Here is a 7,159-nt window from a genome sequence, read left to right as displayed (position 1 = left end):
TATGTACAGTAAACTTAGTTCCCTTCCCTTTTTTTTCCTTCACTAAGATTTTGCTTAGCCCTCAGTCAAGTTTCTCCTTTTTATATGACTCTGTTTTGTTTTTTTAGATTTCAAGGCATACCTGACCTGTATTAAACACACCTTGAGTTTTATGAAGCACAGTGAATAATTAAGAGCTCAACTGTTTTCAATAAATTAGGATCAAATTGAATTTTTATTATCTACTATTGTTCTATACTACAGTTTTTAAATAATTGTGACCTACATATAATGACTTCAGTGCTAGTTATTTATTCTGTGCTATTTTTATAACTATTATACAATATAAAATAATGTAATTAAAATATATTTGAACATAATTTTAAACTTTTAAAAAGTTAGTAATTATACTGTGAAAAATATACATGGAGGTGTTCTACTACTTTAGAATATAAAGTTGAAACCTTACAAATGATGACCTAAAATCTACACGTCAGAAAATGAGGTATGGTTTTTTTCATGTGAGTATATTCATGTAGTCAATAAGTTTTGTACTTTTAAAGTTTTTTAATTTCTATTTTGGGGGTGGGGGGAAATAATTTTTAATTTTTTTAAAGTTTATCTGTTTCTTTTTGAGAGAGAGAGAGAGACCGCGAGAGAGCGCGCAAGCAAGGGAGGGGCATACAGAGAGGGAGACAGAAAATCTGAAGCAGGAGTCAGGCTCTGAGCTGTCCCAGAGGTGGGACTTGAACCTGCAAACGGTGAGATCATGACCTGAGACTGTCAGACACTCAACTGACTGAGCCACCCAGGCACCCCCAATTTTTTTTTCTTTTAACAAATATATCAAAGAATCATGCAATGCACCCAGCATTGGATGAAAGCTTGGGCCAAAAGTCTACACACTCCTTTGCAACTCATCCCATGATAGCAGAACTTTTCATTTCTTCTTTAATGCTTACTATCCCTCGCTTTCTTCAAAATAGAGAAACAGGCCATCTTTTCTCTGGTATGACTTTTGTTGTTGAATTACCGCTGCTGGATATACCTTCTTTCTGAGCTCTGGTTTGCCTTTCTTCACTATGGCCATCACCCTGTCACTCATACCAGCAACAGGAAGTCTGTTCAGTTGTTCTCAACCCGTCACAGAGATGATATACAGATTTTTGACTCTTGTGTTGTCAGTACAGTTGGTCATGGCTCCTATGGGAAGATAGGGAAATCCAGAATTTCACACTGGAGGACCTGCCACGGCCTTGTTTAGACATCTTGAAATCAGGAAAGGGACAGGAACAAAACAAAACAAAACAAAACAAAACAAAAATACGCTGTAGCTTTTTTTTTTCTTAAGTAAGTGTATTAGCCATTGAAGTAAAGTTGAGGACCACATGTTTTGTGGTAAATATTTTTGTCTTTTTAGATCTGCCAGTAAAATCTTGAGAAATTCAAGTTATTTTATAACTTACAGCAAATGTATATGATTTTTTTTGCCACAGTTATTTGAGACTTTTAGGTAAAAAATGCTATGAACTGCTGTTTATGATTCAATATCATGACTTCTTTAATATCAAGATAATCATGAGATCAGAGGAACTAAAAATGGAAAAGTTCTCAGATAAATATTCTTTTCTAAATTATTTTATTTTTTTCATCATGATAAGTGTACTCTTTAATCCCCATCCCTTATTTCACCTATCCCCCCACCCACCTCCCCTCTGGTAACAGTCAGATATCAGGTAAATATTCTAATCACCACATATGGCAGATTTTAAAAACAAAACTAGAGAGGATAAATTATTTTCTTTAAAACTCAAGAGATGTGTATGGCAGGTTCCATTAAACATGCTTCCTAAAGCATGTAGACACACACACACAATACAGGCATACAAACAATACACAGAGACAAATGTTAAAAAGATAATTAGTGGAATTTGGGGAGCAAATTCTTACAAGGAGCTAAAAGGAGAAGAGCCAATCCGAATTGTAACTAAAAAGTTACAAAGAAATTGCAAATAAGATTATCTTCTGAGCGTTAAACAGGAAGATCAAGACATAATCAATCTGGACAGGGATAGACAACCTATCATAGAAAGACAAAAATTATCTCAGAAGAGTAAGCCTTGAATGAATCCTGATTGCATGAATTCACATGTCCAACAAAATATCAATATCAATCAGAAGGAACGTAGGTTAAGCATGAAAATAAAATAAGTAGAATTCAGTGTCAAATATAATCACTATCCATCCAAGGACACCCCAAGCAAGTGGGGGATATAAGCTAAAGGCTTTTCATGCCTAGTTGTAACATTAGAGCTTCATCTAATTCCATCAGCTGTTATTCAAATCTTATAGCTAATTCTGGTTGTTTTGTGATTTCATATTCACCAAGCCACCTCCTGACTGAGCTGCATTTTCCCATTCAAATATCTGAAGAACAGAATACCTAGTCCGAGGACTTAACTAGGGTATATACTACTCATATTTCTAATTGTAACTGAATGTCCTCTGGGTTGGAATTTGACAATTCATGTAAATTATCTGAAGGGAAAATGTGTTGGCCATAGGACTCAAATGTCTAATACCTCAACAATTATTTATGCCACCAAATAGCATACATTTGAACGTTTAGCATCAGAATTATAGACTTGATTAATATGAACTGGTACCAGAGACTGACCAATCAGGTTTTGAAGCCTGAAAGAAATAGGACAGATTCTGGATCACTTCATAAATTCATGACCTAAGGAATTTGAAGTGAAAATGAGCTCGCTACATTTTCCCCAGGATTACATTAATGGTAGGGGTTGTCTGTACTCTGAGATATCTAGAACTTAGTTTAATAAGACTTATTCAGTAAAACACGTATTGTGATTTCCATTTGATACATGAGAGAACTGAGGTGTAGTTAAGTTATATAACTTTTTTTCAAGCTGGCACAATTAATAAGTGGATCTAGAATTTGAACCAGATATTTGTAGTCAGGTGTAGCTAACTCAAATGACTGCAGAGGTAATAAGTGGGTAAAGAAGTATAATGAGGATTCCTTAAGCCTGTGTAAATTATAAACTTGTAACAACACAGGTTACCAGTTTCCCATGAAAAGTCAAATATTCTAATTTTACGTGAAATCTCTTGATTTTGAAATATTGTTATCTAATTTAAAGATATGTTTTGGACACTATGAGCTGAATAAAACACATACATAAGCCCGTTTGGGCTATGGGACACCAATTTGTGACCCAGGAGCCAAAGTAAATACTTCTGTTATCTACAGGAAAATAAGATTTTTCTAAATTCTGGAAAAATAATTACTCATCTGAAATGATACTCTCTGATGAGCACCTAGAGTGCTATTATTCTATGCTACTTACTCACCTTTTCAATTTAGTGATTTAGAAGTAAGAACAAGTGTGATTGGGTTTTTTTGTACAGAATTTGTGAAAGGATATCCTACCTCTTTTGAACAAGGGATTTCAGATGTATCTGAACATGATTAGAATTTTCCTAAAGAAATAGTTGCCTGGTATTTCACCACACGAACAAGTGACTGAAAATATTATCTGAAATTATCAAAGAAAAGCCAGGACGGTATGGCTTTGAAACTAACTTTTAGAAAATGGATAATTTGTGGTATAGATAATGACATATGGGTAGTCTTCTTTGAAAACTGTAAATAATTTTCACTCTAGTGTTGGCACAATATTTTCCAGATGCCTTTGGTGTGCCTTCCGTGATTCAAAAGTTAAAGAACCTCTGGACTCGGAATATCCAGCTGAAATGTGTAATTATACCAGATAAATAGCGCTCAATGGACAATGACATCTTAGCCAAGACTTGGGTCTGTCTAGGTGAACTACACTTGACTCATGCATATTCTTGTTCTTTCTGAAACTTGCAAGAAGGAAGGTTATTTGTTTCCCTTCATAAGGATGTATTTATGCTCCACAATATACACTTAAAGGGATCTATCCCTTTATATTAAAAAAAAAAAAAAACAGAGAAAGAAGCCATTATATCATAGCTCCTATAGAAAGCATAGTTTTATATTGTATGCCATCTATATAAGTTAAAAGTTTAAAATAGTTTAAAATAGTTGCCTTATTTAAAGGGAGAACATCTTCCAAATAACCAGTTTGAAATAAAATGCGAAGGGCCTGAAGAGAATATGTCAGTCAGAATATTAGAGAAGTGCCAAATATTATAGAAATAAAAACTACACGTTATGTTTTCCATTTTGAAGGTTAGACACACTGGCTGTGGATCTGATTCTCAGACTCTGCAGATTTGTGCTCCTGACAGGAAAAGAATCACCTAATTTCAGGAGAAAACAGGCAGACAGCCATATCCTACAGCAGTTTTCTGTTGCATTTAGAGCTGCAGAGTGATGAGAAAACCCCTAAGTTGGGTCAAAGCAAGTGAATAATTCTCAGTTGAGAAAACAATTGCCTATTGACTGTAGACTGGGCAATTATTCTTCAAGTCTCCTACCTCTTAGGGGACCCCACCTAAGAGACAGTGTAAGCCCTATTGTGAGCAAATGATATAGCCCTCTTTGGATCAACTCCACTGAGGCTTCAAGTAATATCAGAAACTGACCCAATGATGCCCTAGATATTGCACTTCTAAAAACAGGTCTTGAGATGCAGTGCCTTTTCTTCGATGGTTTAAAAAACAAGGACTTTCTGTGTTCAAAGACAGGAACTAAAATCACAAAAGCACATCACTACAGAAATGTGTAAAATTTATATCAGAAATACAAATTAAGCCAATCTTGCAAACAAAATGTCTTTCTATTAATAATTTTCCTAATTAGAACCCCAGTGGTGCTAGTAGTTTCTGGTCCGAGGATAATAATTAATTAAATTATTGATATATCTTTCTTTTTAAAATGTAGAAGCCATAATGTCATTAAGTTAATAGCTATTTATTAAGTACTTACTGTGTACCATTTACCTACAACTGAGCTAAGAACTGCCACTTCCAAAATGAACGTTATCTGATATAGTCTACTGGCAGAATGAATAGTGCTGGGAGATATCAACAGGGGCCTCATCACTGGGCTTCACCTAAATCACTCCTGATTGATGGCTATCTCTGCTGTCCTTAAAGATCTCCTAGAGTGGAAGTGCTACACATTCATTAACAAATTCTATTAAGGGAAAGTTCTCCTTAATAACCAGTGTCATCCTGGAGCCAAAATCTGTTTTGTTTAATTTTATTGCCATTACAGTTGTAAATATCTGGACTAGTTTAACATGCTGTCCAGCATGTTGAAGCACCTGAGTTCAACTATGTTTCCTGTTTCTTTTTCTTTTTTTGCTTACAAGAAAGATGCATCCCTTTTTATATGCAACACCAACCCATCATGCTCTAAGCACTACTCTCGCCTTCCATCTTGTGCCATTATTTTTTTCTCTTTCTCCGATATCAGCTGGTCCTTTCTCCTAAGCATGTAAAGGTGCTCATGCTTCTCTAATATTAAAAAAGCCCTAATTTATTCTTACATCATCCCCTCTGCTAATTTCTCTTTCTTCCATCCTAGCCAGGTTATTTTGCATTTTCTTCCATTCTCTCCTTAACTCCTTGTGAGCTGACAATTTTTTCTCACCACTACACAGAAATTACCCTTACAAAGATCACTGACAGCCTACGGCAAAATCCAATTTCCACTTATTATTCTCACATTACTTGAATGTACAGTATATTTAACACCATTGACCACTGCTAGCACTAATAAAATGGTTGTAATTTAAAGCAATTTAATATATTCTCCTTTAAATTTTAGGCTCTCTTAGATTTAATGGCTACAGTCTCTCTTGGTTTAACTTTTCTCACTTGCTCCTTATACTATCATTTGTGGTTTCTCTTTTTTCCACTCGCTTCTTAGATATTGGCATTACTCAGAGTCCTCAGCTCTTATCTCTTCTCTTTGTGTATGTTCTTTTTGGCCAGTCACTTGCAGAATAGAAGATTGCCCTGCTACTTAGTTATAGAAAAGTCCAAATCCATACCCCAACCCAGACCCTTTTCTATTGCTCAAGCTCCAAATGCCTCCTGGTACCTTTAACTGGCTGAATATGTGGACTTCATCCCTAGTTCTAATTGCTAGGACCACCATCTCCCTTATTGACCTGCAAAGGTGTGAGTCACCATTCTTTACTCTCTTTCCTTTTACTTTGCATATCTAGTTAGATGCTAGTTTCTGCTCCATGACTTATTCATTATCTCCATTATATAGTCCTTAATCTTCAATTTCAGTATCACTACTTCATCCTCCCAAAGAACCACTGTTTCATCTCCAGCTAGGTTCATCTTCCTTAGCCTTGTTACTCTCAAAGAAGATGACTTTCAAGTCATTACCAAAACTGTTTCAGTGTAACGCTTCTCAAACACATATACTACCATGTTACTTCTACTTACGAATTTTCAACTGTTCTCCAATGTTTAGCCCAGGGAGAGTTCAAATTTCATACTTGGGCACCTTCAACCATTAATAATCTTATTCCCACCTGATTTTTCAGTGCTATGCCCTGCCACTCACGGCCCACAGTCTGCTATACCCAGCAACACTGCGCACATCCTATGCCTTATTCGTATCAAGTAACTTTAACGTCCCCTGTTAGAAAATGCCTTTGGCTCCTGTGTCACATTTCTGTCTACCACTGATTCCAGTCTACTATGGTGGACAGTTCTACACAAGTTCTATCTCAATGCACTATCCGTGTGGGAATCTCAACCAATAATGGCCAGAAGTGATGGATAAATATTCTATTATTCTGACTTTTGGGAGAACAATTTGGAGGCTCTCCCTTTATTTTCAGAGGAACTGAGAGAACTGAGCCTTTGTTGCCTATACAAAAATTCAAAACGAAACCTTGTATTGTTTTTACTTCTTTTCCCTTCTCACTGTGTTCTTTCCCTCAGCCTTGCTTACTAGGTTGGCCTCCCAAGTAAACTGCGTGTATTCAAGACATTATCTAAGGTTTTACTTCTGAGGAACCCAAACTAAGCCTCTGCCATTCACATCAGCCTTTGGATATGTCATTACACTTTTCTAAATTCCCCCATCTACACATGATTCACATGAAAAGTCCCATATCGTCTTACATTATGGTTTGTGAGCATCTATTTGGCAAGTGTTATCAAACTTTTTTTTAAAAAAGCATAACTTTTTTTCTTG

At 35.8% G+C, this 7,159-nt stretch overlaps 1 pseudogene; it reads right to left on the bottom strand.

Moving 5' to 3' along the window:
- Positions 1-833: 833 nt before the first annotated feature.
- LOC132666458 (large ribosomal subunit protein uL14 pseudogene) lies at positions 834-1,247 on the bottom strand (annotated as a pseudogene).
- Positions 1,248-7,159: the final 5,912 nt, after the last annotated feature.

This window comes from Panthera onca, chromosome B2 (assembly GCF_046562875.1).
Source record: "Panthera onca isolate mPanOnc1 chromosome B2, mPanOnc1 haplotype 2, whole genome shotgun sequence".
Lineage (NCBI taxonomy): Eukaryota > Metazoa > Chordata > Mammalia > Carnivora > Felidae > Panthera > Panthera onca.
The sequence above is the reverse complement of the archived record's forward strand: the minus strand, read 5'-3'. Positions and strand labels throughout refer to the sequence as shown.